Source organism: Chinchilla lanigera, unplaced genomic scaffold (assembly GCF_000276665.1).
Source record: "Chinchilla lanigera isolate Chin_1 unplaced genomic scaffold, ChiLan1.0 scaffold00051, whole genome shotgun sequence".
Classification (NCBI taxonomy): Eukaryota; Metazoa; Chordata; class Mammalia; order Rodentia; family Chinchillidae; genus Chinchilla; species Chinchilla lanigera.
The window spans coordinates 17,559,624-17,571,564 of NW_004955452.1; the positions used below are offsets into that span (position 1 = coordinate 17,559,624).

At 42.8% G+C, this 11,941-nt stretch overlaps 1 long non-coding RNA gene across 1 annotated transcript in view; it reads left to right on the forward strand.

Moving 5' to 3' along the window:
- LOC106149728 overlaps positions 1–11,941 on the forward strand; it is a 22,459-nt gene extending 10,518 nt beyond the window's left edge. The window contains exon 2 of the long non-coding RNA XR_001236055.1: positions 11,776–11,941. This is a non-coding gene — a long non-coding RNA (uncharacterized LOC106149728). The remainder of the gene's footprint in view (positions 1–11,775) is intronic.

Genomic DNA, 11,941 nt, shown 5'->3' on the forward strand with positions numbered 1-11,941 from the left:
GAGTCTGGGATTGTGATGCCTCCTGCCTTGCCTTTGTTGCTGAGGATTGCTTTTGCTATTCTAGGCCTCTTCTGGTTCTTGCTATGCAGTTCAGGCTGCCCTTGAACCCTCTATAAAGCCCAGGCTGGCCTGGAACTCACAGCAATCCTCCTGCCTCAGCCTCTCAAGTGTTGCGATTATATGTGTGTGCCACCACACTCAGCAACACATTATTCTTGACCAATGGAAGACTCAAATTATTGTTCACAGACAGCAGTTTGCATTGCATTGTATTTGTAAAACCAGTCTTGACATCATTTTGATTGGCTGGAAATCTGGGTGGAAGCATGTCCTTAACTCTGATGACATTTATCTATAAGCCAAGTTAAGTTATAGACAAATATTTTAAAAATCCAAAAAGGTAAAGAGTTAATCTTGAGTTCTACCTAAGGACTAAAAGACAGATAAACTTGTACTAAAACTTGTACATTTATTCTTTGAGAGCTTTAGGTTTAAATCTAGACCAATTTTTGAATATGACCCAGAGAGAAGTGAAGGTCAGTTTCACTCTGGAAGGGGCTCAGGAAGGGGAAACTCACCATTCTGGAAAGTTGGTCCTGAAATCCAGCAGCCACAGAGGAGAAAATTGCCTTGGACCAAACACTGTTGTAAACTGTGTTATTTCTCAGAGTTAGGGCAATGAAGAAGGGACAGAAGATGGCTCGAAGTATGGCAGAAGAAATAAACCCTAACCATCTCAGGTACAAAAATGCAATTAAGATCAAGAGCTTTCCCAGTGTGGGTCTCTAATCCTTAGCAAAATATGCTTCCAGAGACAAAAGCTATGATTGACTCCCACTGCACTGTCAAACAGAAAATTTAATAACCAAAGATCTTGAATGGCTGCTTTTTAACCTTTTGAAAGAGAGTGGGAGAGAGAAAATGAAAGTGTTCCGACTATATTGTTTAGGGCTTGCTTTCTGTTTGTTTTTTTTTTTTTTTTCCCGGTACTGGGAATCAAACTCATGACCTTGCACTTGCCAGGCAGGCACTGTGCCTCTGAGCTAAATCCCTAGCCCCAGGGCTTGCTTTCTAATACAGGACTCTGAATCAAAAGTTCTAAAATCCTAGCCTGCAAAAGAGATCTTTGTCTCTGGGGACAGACAGAGACAGGTAATAATCCAGAAGAAATTTCAGCCCTAGGACAAAGAGGTGTTTGGGGCATTTTAGGTTCTCTATCTAGTTACCTAGGTCTATCTAGTCACTCTGCAGCAGTAGTGGCGAGGCTCTATTTAAACTCACTCTGAAAATATGTATCTCTGAGGATCTGTAATACACTTAAACTCACTAACAACAGTCAGTACCCATTGTCTCCCACTAGAAATCAATATTTGACTTACACATAACATTATATCTTTCCAGTCTAGTTCATAGGACTGAGTAAGTGCTCTAACAACCTCAGTGTACTTAGCAGGGTCATCTAAAAATTTTCCTGGATCTTGTTTTATCTAGTTGAGATCACTGAGAGAAAAAGGCACATAAATTGCCCATTTTCTTCCTGTAAGGGATATTATGTTTGAGCTTGAACAAAATCAGCTAAGGATGGATACAGTCCTGAAGGAGACTTCAACTATGGCTGGCCTAGAAGCTCTACCCTCTGGACCTGAGGGGCAAGTAGGGGAAGCCTCAGTCTCAGTAACAGTGGGCAAAGCCTTGATTAAGGTTTCCTTGGAAACCTCATCCTCAAGTTCAGTAATAGTGGATGACTTAAGGGCCAGAGGTGTCTGGTTTCTTGTGGCTTACATTTACATTGAACACGAGATTATTTCTTAACACAAAGAAAGTCTGAGCATAGGGCAATTCTGACTATTTCCCTCTTTCTTACAGCACAATTCTACTTGTGAAATAGCATCATAGTCAATACTTCCCTCTGTGTTCCATTTTGGCCCTAGGGTGCAGACAGCCATGCATGGGTGCACAAAAATATTAAACTGCTTTTAGTATGTGAGGGTGGAACATTCTTCAGTTCTTAAGAGTACTTTCCAAAGGAGTAAGAGATTTTGACTCAAAGAATATAAGAAATAGGATTTTCCCACCAAAGAACACAAGAGAAAGAATTGGTGTACCTTTAAATTCTACTTGATTTCTATATCCCCAAGGTGTCCTGAGGTGACCCACTCCAGAGAAGATGGCCACCACCTGGCAAGGAACCAGAAGTTAGGCCAGGTCAGACTAGCTACCATTTATTGGTTCACTATCCTGTCTTCCTCAGGAATTTGAATTCTTAACTCCAGCAGGTTTTTTTTTTTTTTTAAAGCACAAGGTACAATTGATCTCAGCTATAACAGTCATGTTTAAAGAAAGAAACATTCCTTAGCATTAAACCACTACTTTCTAGTTCTTTGGAAGATAGTGAGGGAAAATACCACAGAGTGATATTAGAAGTAATTGGAGCACTTGTTAGCCTGCAAAAGAGATCACCTGTAGAGACAGAGAATGAAATCAGAGAAAAATAGTCAGATAAAATGGCTCAAAGAAAAATCCTGCCCTGGCCCCTAGTGCAGAGAAATCCAAGACATTCCTGTTATCTGCCTAATCACCTACCCAACCTTCTTTAGCACTTAGACAAGGCTACACTTTTAAAAATTCATTCTAAAATTTCTACATCTCTAAAGCTCAAAGGTTAAACTTACACTCGTCTAGCACCCACAATTCACATGTTAGTAAATCTAACATGTGAATTCACATGTTAGTAAATCTAACATGTGAATTCACATGTTAGTAAATCTAACATGTGAATTCACATGTTAGCACATCTATCAGTCTTCTACAGGCACATGAAATAAAAGAAAGGCCGACTGAAATGTCTTTCTTACTCTTAACATATGTAGGCACAAATGTAAACTGTTCTCCTCATAGCTGTGTTTTCTCTGTGAAAGGCAAACAGTTGCTGCAAGCAGTTTCAGCCTGATTTCTGGAGGGAGGAGCAGTCTAAGAACAAGGTGGTTATAAAGTTAACTCCCAGCAAATTGGAGAGAAATGAGTTTCCACTAGCAGAGAGAGGAAAGTCCAAACCTGTAGCTCAACTCTGAACAGAGGCTTTAAGAAAAGGCTCAAACAGCATCACCTCTGGTCACCCTGCGACAGAGGATACCAGAAGATCACTGAAGAGTTACCTCTCACCTCACTGAGGAGTGCGGGTTGGGATGATAGATAAGTGGAGATTTTTCTGCTGGTCACCCAGTTGGACTGTTGGGAATCAACTTCCACTGAAAAACCTTTGGGTATCCACCAGAGAGTAGCCCTGGCCATGATGCCACTGTTGTCTTCTCAGTTTTCATTGGCCCATGCAACCAGAGATTGGGAAAGGAATCTGACTGTCTGGTTAACATTCCACTGGCCATTGGCTTCAGTAGGGATTCACTAGAAGGTTCAGGAGAAACTTGTCCTCTACTTTAAGAGTGGCAGCTGCTCTAAGAGCATTTAACTAGCTGGCAGAGTAACCACTGTTTGTTAAAGTACTATAAAGAATAGATAAATGCCTGAGCTACATACGGACTGGATTTCATAAAAGATTCATTTTACAGCATTTCACACCAAGCTCCACTAGGGGGTGTTCTAACACTACTTTTCCCTAGTACTGTTGTCTAAGTCAAAGAAGGACTTGTAAATTCAGCAAATACTCCAACTGCAACATATATAAAACAGGAAAACATGTCCTAACCTTCCCATATTCTCAAGTTAAATTCACCATCATTTTAACACAAGACAGTACATGAAAGAGACAAGGCCTAAGCAATTGACAAAATCAAGGCACAAAATTCAAGGATGACAATTTTGATTACCCAAGTGAGTCACAGTCCAGAAACCAGTCAAAATATTTTAGGAGTGCCAAGAAACAAAAGCAAACTCTTACCTCCTTCCAAGTATCTTGATGGGACCTCTAAGATGATATAGGGGAAATGTTAGATGTCAGATACACTGAGTTCAGGTTCCCTGAAGTCAAAGAGTGAATTCTAAGGATTAACAGACATTAAGAGTAGGAAAATTTATTAGAGAAAAGGAATGGGGAAATAGGAATAGAGAATAGAAAAAAAAATGAATAGGTAGCTGCTTGGGTTGGGGATATAGTTCAGCAGCACAAGTGACTGTCTGGCAAGTGTAAGGTCCTGAGTTCAATTTCTGGTACAAAAAAAAAAAAAAAAAAAAAGGAATAGCTCCTGAGAGACTGGGGGCGGGGTCATGAATGGGTTACCAACAAGCTCACCTCTCAAAGGAAGCTTTATAGAGCAAAATCATGAGGCAGGTACAATGTAGGTCAAAATTATAATCAACCAATAAGACTGCAAGTATAGTTGCTTAGGCAATATTGATCCAATGGTAGGAAGGGCATATAGGTCAATAATCTGTCTCAGTCTTGTCTTTAGTCTTAGTAGTCTCAGTTTTAGTGTGTGGGAGAGGACGGCTGACCCCTAATGAGATAATGGGAAATATCAGAAGGGTGATGCCAAATATCCCAAAACTGTGTTCATCTTTTAGGGGAGTATGCAAATCTGGCCACTGTGATTCCCATCTTCTTCAGATGCACCTCTAGCCACAGCTTCCATGTGTTTTCATCTTCTGCACTGATTCTCTCTAGAACCCAGGCCTGTCTGACTGCCTGGAATATTTCTACCTAATTTAGCTGTCTGTGCTATTACTACATGTATAAAACACTTTTTTTTGTTTGGGGCTCAGCTGTTGGACACAAGCTCACTGAGCCAGTGTGCACCTACATGAAATCCTCCTGTTTCACCTGTTGGTCTCTCTATAGGCTCTTAAAATCCTACAATAACGCAAGCATTTTGCAGCTGAGCTACATTCCCAGCCCTTGAATTTTTAGGTGTCTCAGACTTTGTCATCTGTTGTTTTGTTTTGCTTTTGAGACAGGGTTTTGCTATGTAGTTCAGGCTGGCTTTAAATTCACTTTGTAGCCCAGGATAGCCTGGAAGTTGTGGTGATCCTCCTGCCTCAGCCTCCTGAGTACTGGGATTACAGGCATGCACTACTATGCCTGGCCTGTTTTGTTTTGTTTTGTACCAGGAATCAAACTCACAAACCTTGTACTTGCTCAGTGGCAGGTGCTGTGCCACTGAGCTATATCCTTGGCCCACACCTGGCCTCTTTAACCAAACTTTAGACAGGCCCTTTGAGCGGTCTCTTTTACTAGGCCTCATCTCCAAACTCCATCCTTAGGGTCTTTGTGTCTTAGTACAAGTTTCCCTTGCCTTGGTTAGTTTTAGAGCAAGAATCTTGCTAAATCAGTGTAGTGAGAACCCCACCCACCCACTCTTGATATCTGATCACCATTAATTTCCGATCATTTTATTCTCTACCTTCAGTGCCCAAGTCCTTGACCCACCTTTAGCAAGAATCCTGGTAGGCCAATTTACCAAGAGTCTTCTTACCTTTGAGGTCTGTAGAGTTTTCCATCCATTGACCTGTCACACTGCTTGTTGGTGGTAGATTCTCAACTGTTTTATCTGTTTGTGTTGTATTCACAATCAAGCTCAGTTTTACTGACTCGCCCCTCTTGCAATGGTACTGAATAAAATATGTCTTTATTGCCTTAACTAGTGTCTGGCTCTGTATCTTTTCAATAAGGATCAAATACTTTTTCCCCTCACAACTTTGAAAACATTACAAGTCTCGTTCCTTTAAAGGAACCTGTCTTGTGTTTTGTGTTTTCTCTTTGGACGCCTCTTTTTTTTTTTTTTTTTTTTTCTCCGGTACCGGGAACCGAACTCACGACCTTGCGCTTGCCAGGCAGGCGCTTTTGCCGCTGAGCTAAATCCCCAGCCCCTTTGGACGCCTCTTTTCCAGCTCACATTCCTGTGGAGAGAGCTAGCCTGAGCTTCCTCTGCATGGGGCTTTTTCCATTTGGCTTGTCCCTTAACCTGTGCTCTGTGAGAGCAGGAGGACCACACTAGCAGGCAGGCTTCTTGTAGGCTGGGAGTAAGTGGGAAGTGGTGGATCTGGAAGAGACCCCATCATGAGGGTAGGATGCATTACATGAATCTGTCCTGGACGAAAACTGCAACTCTCTTTTATCAACTCTTCCTTTTATATAAGTCTGATTTCCCTTCCATCAGGCAGAATATCCTGTCCAGAGCCCTCGCCTGGCAAATTGCTACTGTCTTTAGATAGCAGCAAAAGAACTAGCACCAAATACCCTTAGAAGGAGGGAGGAATAAAGACCAAGCTGTCTCAGCTTTTTAAAAAATTCTTTTAAATGCAACCCTTTAACAGCTTACCTGATATTTAGCTTAGATCTCACTTTTTATTTTAAAATGTATTGACTTCAAAGAGAACTACTGGCCAAGTGTGGTGCTGCACGCCTGTAATCCCAGCACTCAGGAGGCTGAGGCAGGAGAATCCTCATGAGTTGGAGGCCAGCCTGGGCTACATAGCAAAAACCTGTCTCAAAAAAAAGTTATAAATGGGAAATAAATTATAGGATCATCTCAGGGCATGTTATAGTTTGGATCTAAAATGCCACCCAAAAATCTCACTTGTTTAGAAGTGGGGCTTTTGGAAAGTGATTGATTAGGTCATGGGGCTCTGTACTCATCAGGGGATTAATTCATTAATGAGTTCTATTGAGAGATCTGATGATCCCTTCCTGGGTTCAGTTACTTGCTAGAGTGGTACAAAAAGTGGTTTACCAGTTTATTATAGTGAGTGTCCCAATGGATGTAGGTGAACAGCCAGAGGAAGACATGCTTAGGGCAAGGAAGGTGGGAGGGGCAAGAGCTTCTATTGCCTTTGCTGGTACCCCGCACTCCAGGCATCATTGCATGTTCCGCAGTCCAGAAGCTCTCTGCTTTCTATAATTCTTGGATTTTTGGTTTCTGTTGTTTTGGTTTGTTTTTATGTAGCCTAGGCTGGTCTTCTGCTCTCAGTGATCCTCGTGCCTCAGCCTCCTGAGTGCTGGGATTGTGCCTGTAATCTATACCTCTAATCTAAACCTATATGTAATCTAAATCTATATATTGTTATGGTTTAGATCTAAAATGTCCTCCAAAATTCTCATGTGTTTGGAAGGTGATTGGATCACAGGTGCACTGAACTGTACTCACCAATTCATTCATCCTTTCAAACCCTAGCTCCTGCTAGGCATGGTACTTGTCTATAATCCCAGCACCCTGGAGGCTGAGGCAGGAGGATTACTGTGGGTTCAAGACCAGCCTGGGCTCCATAGGGAGTTCGAGGCCAACCTGAACTGCATAGAGAGACCCTGTTTCAAAAGAAAAAAAGAAAGAAAGAAAGAAAGAAAGAAAGAAAGAAAGAAAGAAAGAAAGAAAGTCAAGACAGGGTCCTGAAGAGATATTTGGATATCGATATTCATAGCAGCATTATTTACAATGGCCAAAAGATAGAAGCCACCCAAGGTCCATAGGTGATGAATAAATAAGCAAAATGTGTTTACACATACATACAGGTGATTATTGCTGGGCATGGTGCCTGTAATCCCAGCACTTGGGAGGTTGAGGCAGGAGGATTGTTGTGAGTTCAAGACCAGCCTGGGCTACAAAGTGAGCTCAAGGCCAGCCTGAACTGCATAGTGAGACCCTGTCTCAAAAAGACAAAAAAACCAAAAAAACCCAAATACATACAGGTGATTATCATTTAACCTGTAAAAGGAAGAAAATTCTGACACATGCTACACCATGGAATGAATCTGGAGGACCTCATGCTAAGTAAAATAAACCAGTCAAAAAAGATTAAAAAATCACAGAAAGTGAATGCTGGTTACCAGAACGTGAGGACAAGGGGATTTGGGGAGCTAGTTTTCTGTATATAGTGCTTCAGTTGTGCATGCCCGGCCCCTCTCTTTCTTGAAATCTGGTTTTCATTTGGTTTCATCTGTAGCAGAAAATGCAACCCCCCTCCCAGCCATTGTACTTCAGTTTCTATTAGTTGCCCAGGTAACCTCTGGTTTACTTCAGTTCCTGTCACAGCTCCTGTTACTTCTGTTTCTTAGGAACAGCTGGTCATTATGGTGCACAGCTGGTCACTATGATGTACACTGTAAGAACCAACCAATAACTGCCAAGTACTCTGCATCTTGTTTGCAGACCCCAAAAACGCCCCCTCCCTGAGCCTTTGAGGATAGACATTTTTTAGTAGTCAGTGCCCATCAATGCAAATAAATCTGCCTCCAAATCCTAGGTTCCATTTCAGTGTTTCTGTTTGCCATTGCACCCCCTACATTTACCCTACACCTCACTTGCTGCTCCTTCCCAGTCTTAATGGGTTCCCCCTGCTGTTCTGGGCTACAAAGTGAGCTCACGGCCAGTCTCTAAAAGTAGAGTGTCTGTCCTAAAACTGCCCCCTCACACCCCTTCTTTTGCTTTTTGAGACAGGGTCTTACTGTGTAGTTCATATTGGCCTTGAATTCACTATGTGGACCAGGCTGGCCTCAATCTCATGATGATTTTCCTGCCTCAGCCTCCAGACTGCTGGGATTACAGATGTGTGCTATCATGACTGGCATCTCTTTAGGCTCACTCCATCTGTAATGTCATTTGGTCCGATAATTTTTTTTTTTTTTTTTTTGTCTTTTTGAGACAGGGTCTCGCTATGCAGTTCAGGCTGGCTTTGAGCTCACTTTGTAGCCCAGGCTGGCCTTGAACTTCCAATGATTCTCCTTCCTCAGCCTCCAGAGCTCTACAATTACAGGCTTGCCTTACCATGCCAGCCCTCATCTTTCTCTTTCCATCTGGGGTAGAAGCCTATCAGTTGGTGCTACCCACACTTGTGCGGGCCTTCCCATTAGTCACACCTAGAACGATGCTAAACCAATCAGTGGATTGATTTTGTTATCATACACCCTTTAATCCCTATTCACACACCCTGGATCCAGCCACCTCTGAAAAGCCCCACCTATGAGTGTTTGAGGTTTTGTGGGGGTATCTAGATACAAGCCGTAACAGTTACTTATTTTTGACTTTTTTAGTGGTACTAGGAATCAAACCCAGGAGCATTCAATCACTGAACTACTTTCCCAGCCCTTTTTAAAATTTTTAAGCTGCGCGTGGTGGTGCGGGCCTATAATCCCAGCACTCGGGCAGCGGGACCGTTGTGAGTTCAAGACCAACCTGGGCTACAAAGTGAGCTCAAGGCCAGCCTGAACTGCATAGTGAGACCCTGTCTCAAAAAGACAAAAAAAATAAATAAATAAAATTTTAAAAATTTTGAGACAGGGTCTTGCTAAATTGCCCAGCCAGGAGTCAAAGTTGAGATCTTCCTGCCTTAGCTTTCCTAAGTGCTGGAATTATAGGTATGCACCACCACACTCAGTTTAATTGATAAATATTTATAGGGTACATTTTGCTTTAAAATACTTCAACCCACAGAGGAGTGGGTAAGTGTGGGGAGACTCTGGCCAAAAGAATGTTTGAAGTGAATGAAATGAAGGAGAGGCTTTTAGGACAACAGTTTTAGACTCCTGGAATTCACGTTTGGAATTTAGAGCAGAACGTTCAGGACAACAGACAGCAGAATTAAAAGCAGTTTCTCCTCACAGATGTTTGCTTTACTCACTATGTGCCTTCTGCTCTTGAAAAGATTCCTTAAACTAGGTTGACGTGTATCTCCGTTCTGGCCCTGTCCCCTGACCAAAACTCCTGTACAATATGTTGCAAATATTTTTCTTCTGCAAGTCTGTTCTCACGTCCTTGAGTTACAAATAAATAACTAACTGCATGGTGCAGGTCTCTAATCCCAGCACTTGGGAGGCTGAGGCAGTAGGGTTGCCCAGAGTTCAAGCGCAGCCTGAGCTACACAGTGAGTTCAAAGCCAGCCTGAACTACATAGTGAGACCCTGTCTCAAATACAGAAACAAAACACAATTAACTGCAGAGGCCTCAGCTCATGGCTGTTTCCCTGAAGCTCTCTTATGCTAAGGTAGCAGCCTGTCTGGGTCCTCTCTGTGACTAAACTATGCAACCAATGCAACCGTGGCCGCACACTGCAATGGGTAAGGATGAAATAAGATTGACACAATGTTATTAAGTGATGAAACAAGACGATGAGTACAGGGATATTCTGCTTTTGGGATCAGGGTTGGTTGTTTTTTTTTATATTCTGCTTTTATATGTTTACAATTTTTTAATAACATTAAAATAAAGAAATAGAATGTGTATACTTATTATGGCTTATGTCTAGATGTCCCCCAAAGCCTCATGCAGTCATAGGTGGGGCTTTTTCAGAAGTGGCTGCATCTAGAGTGTGTGACTGATTCATGGGACAATGCTAGGGTTAAGGGTGGATAGTTGGATCAGTGCGCTGATTGGTTTGGCACCACCCTAATGGCATAACCCAGGGATAATATAAGGGACAGGAAGAGACTTGTCTCATCCCTTGCTTGCATTGCTACCTTCTGCCCACCCTCAACTGTTCTCGGTGATGCCTCTCTGCGAGGCTACCCTGCCTTGGAGCCATCCGATTATGGGCTGAAACTTCTACAGACTGAGCTAAACAAACCTTTGCTCCCTTAACTTGTGGGTGTTGGGTATTTTGTCTCAGCAACGAGAATAGTAACTAAGACAGTACTGAAGATTTCTGTATTTATGCTTCCAACCCTGTTCTTTTCCTAGCTCCAGGTACACATTTCCCCCTTTCCACTCAACCTTTCTACTTTTTTTTTTCTTTTTTTTTCTTTTTTGGTTTTTCTCCGGTACCGGGAACCGAACTCATGACCTTGCGCTTGCCAGGCAGGTGCTTTTGCCGCTGAGCTAAATCCCCAGCCCCTCAACCTTTCTACTTAATTGCTGTCTTAAACTTAGCATGCCTAACCAGGCGTGGTGGTGCACGCCGGTAATCCTAGCACTCGGGAGGCTGAGGCAGGAGGAGAGGACTGTTGCAAGTTCAAGACCAGCCTGGGCAGGCCGGGGATATAGCTCAGTGGCATAAACGCCTGCCAGGCAAGCGCAAGGTCCTGAGTTTGATTCCTGGTACCAAAAAAAAGAAAAAAACAAAACAAAACCCCACAAAACTTAGCATGTCTGCAAATGAATTCTGCATTGTGACCTTTCATACCATAACCTCCCCTTCCAAAACAAACAAAAAACATGCTGGGCGTGGTGGCACACGCCTGTAATCCCAGCACTCAGGAGGCTGAGGCAGGAGGATCTTTGTGAGTTTGAGACCAGCCTGGGCTACATAGTGAGCTCAAAGCCAGCCTGAACTGCATAGCGAGACCCTGTCTCAAAAAGACAAAACAAACAAACAAACAACAAATAAAAAAATCCCATTCCTCACCTGGGGCTCCCTATCTCTATAAATAACAATAGCATTCAGCCACTTTTCTAGATCAGAAACATGGAAGTCCTTCTTGGCATCTCGTTTTTCTCATTACACACGTTCAATCTTGTCATCAGAATCTGACCATTTTTCTCCCCTTACTGCTACCACCCGTGTCTGCCATTGTCCTCTAAGCTACTCAGAAAGCCACTGTTGCCCTCTTTCTTGGTCACTTTCTCTTTGCTGGAAGTAGTGGGCACCCACAAGGTAAAAGAGCAGAGGTTAGTTTCGATTCACAATCTGTAGAGGTTTTAGTCTATAGTTGGCTGGCTCCAAGGCAGGGCAGCATGACAGGCACATGGCAGAGGAGAAACAGCCCATGATAGGGCACAGGCAGGAAGGAAGCAGAGAGGGATCAAGGAGGGCTCAAGGGAGGAGGAGGGATATATTCTGCCAAAAAATGTATGCACACTTCAGTAAAAGAAAAATATTATGATGTTTTTTCAACAGATGGTATTACCCTCATGTGTGGGACCCTAGAGGATATTGTGTATCACAGAAAACTCATTACACTGCCAGCCCTTGGAGAAGAAACTGACAGTGCAGGAGCAGCAGTCTCACTGGCCAAGGTTACCCCAGCAGCAGTTTGTGATACTAATAAATGTCTGGAAGCTAA